Genomic DNA, 11,198 nt, shown 5'->3' with positions numbered 1-11,198 from the left:
ACGCTGAACTACTTTCATTCTGATGGTCCTTTTGTTCTCAGGTCAAATTGGTCCGGGAAACTGAGCAATGATTTTCACAGACCCTTGGTGTGAGAGGGACAGAAACCTTCATCAAAGTTAAACTAGGTCTCTAGAGGTTAACCTGATATCAACTGGCAGTCTCACAGCAGAGAAGGGACTATGGAAGGGACGGGTTACCCAGAGAGGGGACCTCCTGAGGTTTGAAGCGGGGATTCTGGAGGAAGAAGCTCCCAGAAATGGCAGAGGCCCGCCCAGGGAAGGGCGATGGCTCAGTGTGGGAAGAGTCCAGGCTGGGCGCAGGTGCCCATGAAGGCAGGAGGGCAGGAGGGCACTGAGAGGATCATGAGTGGGAGTGAGGAGATCCCAGTTCAGCACCAGACACCGCAGAACAGAGAGGGGAGAATTCCAGGAATCCGGGCGCGGGCCTGGAGTTCTGTCTGGTCATCTGCTTGTGTCTCACTGGTGCGAAGTGAGTGGAGATAAAGTGCTCTAGACCCGCGGAGGCTGAGGACCTGTGAGCAGATGATAGGCAGTTTCTACGGGTGTTTCTAGAATGGGGAGAAAGAGAGACAGGGCATCCTAGAAGATCCTGGAGAGTGGTAGGCAGGAAGGAGGGGGGGAGAAAGCAGGGTAAAAAGAATGGTGGGGACACCTGAGGGGCTACTGAGAGCTGCTGGTGGAAGAAATGGTCAGGGGGAGGGACCGCGGAACGCAGGATAAGGAGAGGCCCTTAGGAAGGCCGAGAATGAGAGGTATGAGGGAGGAGGGAGGCAGATAAAGCCAGGCTTTCATTAAAGTGAGGTGTTACAAAGAAGAGGGATATGGGGTGGTTTATCTCCTGGTGCCTGGAGCAGAGCTCAGCCCCAGCTGTAGAGAAAAGGTAAGCACAGGGGATGTGGTCCACAGGGAGCTTAGTGAAGTGCGAAGTAGCTCCCGACTCACACACATGCAGATATCGAAGGTGGCGTCTCCCAAGCTCTTTGTACCCTCTACCCCTGCATCCTTTATTTGCTTGACAAATCGTGTGTGTGCACATGTGTGCACACTCGTGCCTATGAGTGCGTGTGCGAGTGTGGGTTTGTGTGAGGTGGCAGGCCTCACTTGACCTGTTGACCTTAACTATGTCTGAGGATAGAGGACCTGTGTCCCCTTTTTCCTTCGCTGCAGTGCACAGCTGAGCTGAGTATTATAGACCCCACAGAACATGGGCACCTTCTCTGGTTCCCTCCCTCCATCTTCTGCAGGGAGAAAAACAAAAACAAAGGAACTCCAGGGATGTTGAAAGTGGAAGCAGAGGTTATCTGAGGGCCGCCTTCTGAGATAAGCCCAGCAACATAGCTTAAGATCTAAAGATTGTCACCCCTTTTGGCCTCTCTCTGCAGCAGGGGCATAGAATAACCCTGTTCTGCTCATTTGAACCGCACACAGCAGTGCTTTGGGGGACCCTGGCACCCCAGCTCTGGGGCCCGATGCAGGTCTGGTGTAGATAAAGTTCTACGTGGAGTAGAATTAGGACGGGTCCCAGAACTGTGCCCAGAGTCCATGAAGGTGCCTCTTCTTCAGACCCCTGCTGGCATTTGCCATTGGTGTTCCCGATGGGGCAGAAGCAACGATCAGGGCCTCCAGCTCCAGCATCCCTTAGTTGTGTGACCTTAGGCAAGTCACTGGACTTCTTAGAGGTGTGGTGCCCTCCTTTGGCTCAGGGTATGATGGGCACACCCCCTCTTGCGATGAGTAATGTACATGGAGCACATGGTTAGCTTGGTGCCTCGTACAGACTCCCCCAGGTTGCTAACATCATTATTACAGATTCAATGAGCTTCCTGTGGGAGGCAGGAGGAAGGGACTGGCTGTGGTGTCACTCAGACCTTGGGCAGAACAAGGGCAGAATGAAGACCAGGAGCACCAGGGCAGCTGAGAGACGTGAGTCCACAGAGAGGAAGAGGAGCTTCTCAAACCCAGGGGCTGGGGACGAAGAGTGCAGGTGTGCCCTCAGCTGTTTAGTGTTTCTAGAACAAGGTCTCCCGGGGCTTGCTCCTCCAGGTGCTGTCCACACCTGAACACTGGCAGCCCTCAGGAGCCGGTTAGAAATGCAGATTCTCAGGCCCCATGCGGGGCCTCCTGCGTCTGAATATGCATTTTTTTTTTTTTATTTTTGAGACAGAGCCTCAAGCTGAGCCCCTGGGTAGAGTGCCCTGGCTTCACTGCTCACAGCAACTTCCAACTCCTGGGCTCAAGTGAGTCTCCTGCCTCAGCCTCCCAAGTAGCTGGGACCATAGGTGCCCGCCACAATGCCCGGCTATTTTTTGGTTGCAGCCATTATTGTTGTTTGGCAGGCCCGGGTTGGATTCGAACCTGCCACCTTAGGTGTATGTGGCTGGCGCCTTAGCCGGTTGAGCCACAGGCGCTGAGCCTGAATATGCATTTTTAACATGATGTGCTGTTGCTGCAGAAGCCAACAGGACAGCCTGATAGCAAAAGTGGTGAGAGACTCATAGACTTCTTCAGAGGGGGTGATGCTTGAGAAGGGACTTGTAGGCTGGCTATCCTCACTCAGAGACATGTCACCTGCCCCTGTCCAGCCAGGATGTAACATGGCAAAATAGTGGGATTGATCCTTTAGTGTCCCCAGTCCCTGGGCCACCCTGCAACGCAGCACCCCCACACCCTACCCTACTGTCCTGGGGAAAAAGTGTCTGGCATCAAACCAGTTCCTGATGCCAGAAAAGCAGGGGCCCACTGCTTTAGAACACTTTAGGATACTAACGCGTGGTGATCTGAAGCCTCACAAAAGCAGTGGTGGTGCCTATGGCTCAGTGAGTGGAGTGTCAGCCCCATGTACCAAGGGTGGTGAGTTCAAACCCAGCCCTGACCAAACTGCAACAATTAAAGAATTAAAAACAGAAAATTAAAAAAAAAAAAAAGAAAAGCAGTGAAAGCTGGTCACGGTGGCTCACACCTGTAATCTGAGCACTTCAGGAGGCAGAGGTGGGAGGATTGCTTGAGCTCAGGAGTTGAAGACCAGCCTGAGCAAGAGTGAGACTGAAGACCTCATCTCTATGAAAAATAGAAACGGGGACATTTCTTGGCCAGGTGTGATGGCTCATGCCTGTAATCCTAGCACTCCGGGAGGCCAAGGCAGGTAGATTGCTTGAGCTCAGGAGTTCAAGACCAGCCTGAGCCAGCGCAAGACCCTATCTCTAAAAGTAGCCAGAGTTTATAATGGGCCCCTGTAGTCCCATCTACTTGGGAGGCTGAGGCAAGAAGATCACTTAAGCCCTTAATGCCATGGTACTCTACCCACAGTGACAAAGTGAGATTCTGTCTCAAAAAAAAAAAGAGAGAGAAAGAAAGGGCGGTGCCTGTGGCTCAGTGCGTAGGGCGCCAGCCCCATATACCGAGGGTGGCGGGTTCAAACCTGGCCCCAGCCAAACTGCAACAAAAAAATAGCCAGGTGTTGTGGCAGGTGCCTGTAGTCCCAGCTACTCGGGAGGCTGAGGCAAGAGAATCACCTAAACCCAGGAGTTGGAGGTTGCTGTGAGCAGTGTGATGCCACGGCACTCTACCAAGGGTGATAAAGTGAGACTCTGTCTCTACAAAAAAAGAAAAAGGAGAAGAAAAGAAAAAGCAAAGCAAAGAAAGCCGTGGACATGCTTTAGGGGAGCAAATTAATGTCCCAGGCTAGGTCTGCCGTGCACAGACCATGTTTGCACCAAGTGCTCTGTGGGTGTGTGTGGACAGTCTCCCCCACAACACGCATGGCCCAGAGAAATGTCTGCTTTCCTTCACTGACATAACCAACATGCCTGCATAAAAGGGGAATGTTATTTTATCAAGATCTCATCTGAGGATACAAAAACCTCTATCTTAAAAAAAACAAAAAACAACTGCCCTTCCGTAGATAGCAAAACATGCCTGGTCTCTGTGAGTTCATCTCTCTTTCTCTCTGCCCCTTTCCCAACAGATTTTCTTTCTGTTATTTTCTTTTTCTTTCTTTCTTTTTTTTTTATTAAATCATAGCTGTGGGGCGGTGCCTGCGGCTCAAGGAGTAGGGTGCTGGCCCCATGTGCCAGAGGTGGTGGGTTCAAACCCAGCCCTGGCCAAAACAACAACAACAAAAAAACATACCTGTGTACATTAATGCAATCATGGGGTACAATGTGCTGGTTTTATATACAATTTGAAATGTTTTCATCAAACCGGTTAACGTAGCCTTCACGGGATTTTCTTAGTTATTATGTTAAGACATTTATGTTCTACACCTAGTAAATTTCACAAGTACCCTTGTAAGATGCATCTGTAGGTGTGGTCCCACCAATTACTCTCCCTCCAGCCATCCTCCTCGCTCCCCTCCCCTCCCTCTCCCCTTTCCCCTTGTTATTTTTTTTTTTTTTTTGGGGACAGAGCCTCAAGCTGTCCCCCTGGGCAGAGTGCCGTGGCATCACAGCTCACAGCAACCTCCAACTCCTGGGCTCAAGCGAGTCTCCTGCCTCCGCCTCCCAAGTAGCTGGGACCACAGGCGCCCGCCACAACGCCCGGCTATTTTTTGGTTGCAGCCGTCATTGTTGTTTGGCGGGTCCGGGCTGGGGATTCGACCCCGCCACCTTAGGTGTACGTGGCTGGCGCCTTAGCCGGTTGAGCTATAGGCGCCGAGCCCCCCTTGTTATTTTCTAACAAGAGAAGCTAAGTTTCCAGTTAACAGAGCCTGTGCTCAGCGTCTACACTAAACATTACACAAGCCAAAGCATGTCAGGGAAGGGACAAGTGACGCTTGGACCTGCGGTTGGGGCTGTAGACAAACAAGGTGAGAACACCAGAGTCCCAGTCCAGGAGAAAAGTCCAGCAGGGGCCCCTGAGCAGCCCTGTATGCTGTCAGCAGAGGACCCTGCCCCCAAGTCCATCAGCACTTCTCATGGGTCTGCCCAGTCAGGAATGTTCTTCAGATAAAGAACTGAGTGGAATGCAGACACTCAATCACAGTTAGCCAGGGACAGCCAGACTTTTCTCCTGCCGGGGCATGGGCATGCCCCTGGAGTGCTCAGTGTGGGTGCCACAAACAAGAGTGACACTGACCTCGGGGGACTGAACTGCAGGAAAAGAATGTGCCAACGGTGCTTTCTCCAACATACCTCTGACCTGGAACTGCAAACTACCACTTACTCCCGCCCCCGCTCCTCCTGTCAGAATGACCCCCTAGGACTGCAGATTACTTAACAGTTATATTTAGTAAGTCATGGGAGGGCCTGGCCAGCTCTGGCCAGCTCCAGCCAACTGGCCTTCCTCCGGGGCCTGCATTCCTTTGTCCTTCCCCTGTGCCTCCCCCCATTCCTTCCTGCAGGCTGCCTCTTAACTCCTTCTTGGCTGGAGGATTGCCTGGAAACATCCGCAGAACAGTAAGGACAGGAGAGAGTGCCCCTGTCCCCAAATTTCTCCCTCAGCAGCCTGGAACTCTGCGGTCGCAAGCTTCTTTCTTAGGTCCTGAATGTATTTCTTTTTTATTGTCCAGTGTTTCCTAATAAAATTATGCAAGTACCCTTGGGAAGGGAGTGACTCAAGCTTTTCTTTGATCGGCTCACAAACTACAGAATGGGCACAAGTCAAGGATTTGGAGGGGAGGGGGCTGATGAGAGAGTGAGGCTGACTTGTGGAGAAAACAAAGAGGGACACTCCCCCAAACCCGCACAACAAAGCAAAGTGAAGCTTAAGGACACACTGCCTGGAAGACAACACTGGGGGATTCTCTTGGGGCTGATTGTACCAGCTTCGAACAAAATGAAAGGTCATAATTATGGAAATCCTAAATGCTGATTTAATCAAAGCTTGTGAGTGAGAGGCAGGCACAGATTAAGAGTTCTAGATCTTCATCTTTCACACAAGGAAGATAGCAAACACTGAAAAATTGAGAAATTGTTGGGCAGGCTTGTTTTTTTAAAAATAAGGAGTAAATGCCAGAAGGGAAAAAAGAAAACAACTAAAAGAAGGGGAATAAAGAAGCGAAGAGGAATACACCAGGAACTCTTGTTTTTCTTTAAAATTCTAGGAGTATCGAGTTTTTAAACTATGTCATGAGTCTTTCCAAAACAAAATAATTAAAATTAGGAAAATGAAAGATCGGATTTCAGGTATGCAGAAAAGAAAAAAACAAATGAGAGGAAGACACCAGACAAAAGCTTCCAATTTCAGGTGTGAAGCCTGAGCCCGCCAGTGACCCAGCCCGCTGCTGTCTGGGTTCAGTGATCTCCACCATGCCCTTGCAGAGGGGCAGCAGAAAGCACTGCCAGGGTTTTTCCCAAGAAGGACTGATAAAACTGGTCTGTTCTGATGACCCCACCAGCTTTAAGCAGAGGAACAGTTAGCTTGTGAAATGCAAAGGAGGACAAGGAAGGAGAAGGGCTGAACGTGGGGGCTCACACCTTTAAGCCCAGCACTCTGGGAGGCCAAGGCAGTGGATTGCTTGAGCTCAGGAGTTCCAGACCAGCCCCAGCAAATTAAGACCCTGTCTCTATGAAAAATACAAAATCAGCTGGTGAACGCCAGCTACTTAGGAGGCTGAAGCAGAAGGGTCTCTTAAGCCCGAGAGTTTGGGGTTGCTGTGAACTATGATACTGTGGCACTCTACCCAGGGTGACAGGTGAGACTCAGACTCAAAATCAAACAAGCAAACAAACAAAAGACAGAGAAGAGGAGAACTGAGAAGAAGACAGAATTGTCCTTGGTTCACATTTGGCTTGAAAAGGGACAAACCTGGGTAAATCCATAGGACCCTAAAGCACAGGTCTTGGGGGTGATGGGGTGGTGAAGGGAGGAGGAACTTGGAAAAGGATTTAAAAGAAACATTTGTTTATCTGTTGCCCCTCAGGGATTCAGTTTCCTTGTTCACTGACCCCTTGTGCAGAGAAACCACCCAAGGGCTAGACTCGACCTTCCCCTGATTACTGCCCTAATGACCACCCTTGGGGGACAGCATGGAGCAGGTACGCTGGGCTGATGTTCAGCTGGCAGGGCCAACCCCAGTGGGGCCTCAACAAGGACCCAAGCACAGTCCTTTTTGTCAGGTGTCTGGGGATCTGGCCTCCACCAGTGCCCTGGGCAAGTCAGGCTGAACACTGGTGACCCAGTGCCTTGTTTTTCTTGTAGTTTCTCTCTCTCCATTGCACACACTGGAGTGTGTTGAAAACCCAGGAACCCAGCTGCTATGACCCCAAGACTATAACTCACCCCTTGCAGGCATAATGCCTGGGAGAAAAATGCATGGAAACACTGTCTATGCGGCAGGCTTTGAAAAATTTACAAAATGAGAATAAAATCAGATTATGTAAAGCGCTTGGTAAAGCCATTCCCCATACAGTCAGCCCTTAATATTAAAATAAAGAACAAAATGTTGGTAATTACCACGATAGTAACCATTATCACTTACTTAGGTCAAGAAAGGTGCTGGAATTGTGATAAGTTTCCATCATGTTCTCTAACCAAAATACAAAGCTTTCATTTTTTTAATGAATTAAAAATTAATTTAATAAATCCATGCTTGGACGATACACAAATCTTTGGATTCCAGCTTCTTGTATTGTTTGGAAAACAAAATAGCCAATCCCAAAGAAGCAGGATATAAGGGGAGACTTCTACAACCCTCTCAATCTTTGCCCCGCAGCTAATTAGATGTGCTCCCTGCCAATACTTTGAGACAATATACTAATTGTCCTGAGTGAACCTGCTACATTTTTTGTACACATTCCCCCAAGTGCTGGATATTTAGGTGGTTTCTTACTTTTCATATTATTTAGGCTACTGGATGAGCATGTTTGTTCAATAGCCCTTTACTAAATTTAAGATTATTTCTTTGTTTTAGAATCACAATAGGAAAATGTTAAAAGGGAATGAAGATTTTTAAAGATTCTTGAATTTTAGTCCCTAGGAGTGACAGAGGGTACCTGAGAAGGGTGAGGTCTAGGAGAACAGGTCTTCTCAAGGAGACCACAAGGATACACCTATGGGGTCCTCTCCATGGTGACTCAGCTCTTGGGAGTTTGTAAACTTCTGGGAACTTGGAAATTTCCACTTCTGTGAAATCCTGTAGTTCTGTGGGGGCTGGAATAGCATCTCCCGCTTGATTCAAACTGGCCAATGAGAAGGGTAGCTATGGGTTGGAACTTTTTGACTGTAGGATAAAAAGGGGAAGACCAAGCCAGTGAGGAGTGCAGCCATTTCAAATTCTTGTATGCGTAAGCAAGCTCCGGGCCAGTGAATAAAGCCCTCCCTCTTATAAACATGATGTTTGGGTGCTCCTTCTCTCCACTGGGATTCATCTTTCTGCAAACAGGGGTTGTGCTAATTTATATTCTCATTGAGAGCATTGAAAGGTCCCATTTTATTGAGCTCTTGGTAGCATCAAGTATTATCATTTAAAAAATAAAAGATAGGGTGGTGCCTGTGGCTCAAAGGGGTAGGGCGCCGGCCACATATGCCGGAGGTGGTGGGTTCAAACCCAGCTCCCGCCAATTAAATAAATAATAAAAGATAATTATGGCATTTACTTTTAGCATGTACTTCCTAGGTTACTAGTGAGATCTAATGGTCTCTCATTCATCTATTAATTAGTTGCATGTCTACATTTGCGACTTTTCTGTTCACGTCCTTAAGGCAATTGGACCTATTTAGGGCTAAATATGATCATTGTAAATGTTGGTTATCCAGACCCCCAAAATCACACCTTAAATTACTTGGAGTTTTTTTTTTTTTTTTTTTTGAGACAGAGCCTCAAGCTGTCCCCCTGGGCAGAGTGCCGTGGCATTACAGCTCATAGCAACCTCCAACTCCTGGGCTCAAGCGAGTCTCCTGCCTCCGCCTCCCAAGTAGCTGGGACCACAGGCGCCCGCCACAACGCCCGGCTATTTCTTGGTTGCAGCTGTCATTGTTGTTTGGCGGGTCCGGGCTGGGGATTCGAACCTGCCACCTTAGGTGTACGTGGCTGGCGCCTTAGCCGGTTGAGCTATAGGCGCCGAGCCAATTACTTGGAGTTTTTGCAGTTCTTTGACTTCTGAGAGAAGGTGGTAAATTGTAAACTAAAATCTAACAGATGGAATGAAGCTCAGAGACATGGTATTGAATCAAAAAAGCCAGATGCAGAGAAGCACCTGCTGTATGATTTCATTCATACAAGCTTCAAGAACAGGGCCGATTCTGCTGCCGTTAGGGCTCCAAGTAGCAGCTCCTTGATGGGGGGAGTTGGGGAGGCTGAAAATATTCTAGGTGCTGATTTGCCTGATGTATAGTATCCAGCCCTGTGATATGAAAACCAGAGACATACGTGGCTGGGTACTCGTAATACTCAAGTCACGTTTGACTTCTGCACTTACAAGAGATACAAAATACAATATACAAACATTATCAGTATATATTATTACAATTTTAATACAGTTTTTTCCTCTCTGAAAATATGTATACATTTTTTGCACCCTCTGTATATACACACACATACATATTTTAAAATTCCTCTAAGATTAGTACATTTTACTGTGCCTATTTTCTGTGCTTGTGCATGCATATGTATGTATAGTATCAAGTTAAGTTTCCCCACAAACTTACTTCTACAACTTCCAGGTTCCAAGGGTCCAAACTCTGAGAATCCAACAGTAACCCGGGGGCTGGCAATCATCCACTCCCCTCCACAGAGTTGGGGAAGAGACATCAGAGTGCTTCTGGGATTTCCCCTGGATGGGAAACTAAGAGAACAAGAGTCCATTGTGAACACAAAGGGGAAAAGAGCTAGGTTTCACAAGGCTCTGGGCTGGCAAGTACCGTGAGGGCCTCAAGATTCTAGTGTCTGCAGACCACAGACAACACGGCACCAAGTGTAGATAATGTTAAGTGAGAAGAAACTAGAAAGGGCTGGTAAGAGAGTTGGGAAGCTGTGTTGACATTTTGTCAGAGACTGGGATGTCCACAGAAGACCTCAGGTTGGTCTTCAAGGACTCCTGAGAGGAGGCCAGCAAGAGCCTGACCGCTGTCCAGGACACGAGAATGAACATTTAGGATGGCCCCATGTCCCTGCAAGATCTGCATTAGTAATAAAGACTCAGGCTTGGCACCTGTAGTTCAAGCAGCTAGGGCGCCAGCCACATATACCTGAGCTGGAGGGTTCGAATCCAGCCCAGGCCTGCCAAACAACAATGACAACTACAACCAAAAAGTAGCCAGGTGTTGTGGTGGGGGCCTGTAGTCCCAGCTACTTGGGAGGCTGAGGCAAGAGAATTACTTAAGCCCAGGAGTCGGAGGTTGCTGTGAGCTGTGACACCACAGCACTCTACAGAGGGTTGATAAAGTGAAACTCTGTCTCTTAAAAGAAAAAAAATGAGGAAATAAAATACTTCATGATGTAAGAAAATTATACATCAATAAATGACAAGGCAGGTCTTAACAGCATTATGAAAAACCAAGAAACCAAATTCATGTTAAAAGAATTATGCACCATAACCAAATGGAATTCAACCAAGGATGGTTCAATACATGAAAATTCATCAATGTAACACACCATAAAAACAGAATGAAGGGGAAAAAAATCCACACGGTCACATCAAATGATGCAGAAAAAGCATTTGACAAAATTTGATAACCTTTCATGATAAAAACATTCAATAAAGTAGGAACATAAGGGAAATTTAACATGATAAAGGCCATTTATGGAAAACCCTCAGCTAACATCAGACGCAATGGTGAGAGACTGAAAGCTTTTCCCCTAACAAGACAAGTGTGCTTGCTGTCATCACGTCTGTTCAATATAGTACTGGATGTTCTAGCCATAGCAATTAGGCAAGAAAATGAAATACAAGGCATTTAAATTGGGAAGAATGAAATAAATGATCTGTGATTCCAGAGCCCAGCTCTTACGTAAACCCAGCTTTTGGAACTAAAACTACTCTTTTCTTTCACAGAAAGTCTGTCAATTAAGAATTTAACGTGCCCTGGCTCAGCACCTATTGCACAGTGGTTACAGCACCAGCCACATGCACCAAGGTTGGTGGGTTCAAACTTGGCCTGGGCCAGCTAAACAACAATGACAACTGCAACAAAAAAATAACTGGACGTTGTGGCAGGTGCCTGTAGTCCCAGCTATTTGGGAGGCTGAGGCAAGAGAATTGCTTAAGCCCAAGAGTTTGAGGTTGCTGTGAACTGTGATG

At 47.7% G+C, this 11,198-nt stretch overlaps 1 pseudogene; it reads left to right on the top strand.

The window, feature by feature from the left end:
• The first annotated feature begins 285 nt into the window (after window positions 1-285).
• Window positions 286-11,198, top strand: part of LOC100943052 — a 31,497-nt pseudogene continuing 20,584 nt past the window's right edge.

This window comes from Otolemur garnettii, unplaced genomic scaffold, assembly GCF_000181295.1.
Source record: "Otolemur garnettii isolate 467f Iridium unplaced genomic scaffold, OtoGar3 scaffold00121, whole genome shotgun sequence".
Lineage (NCBI taxonomy): Eukaryota > Metazoa > Chordata > Mammalia > Primates > Galagidae > Otolemur > Otolemur garnettii.
The sequence above is the reverse complement of the archived record's forward strand: the minus strand, read 5'-3'. Positions and strand labels throughout refer to the sequence as shown.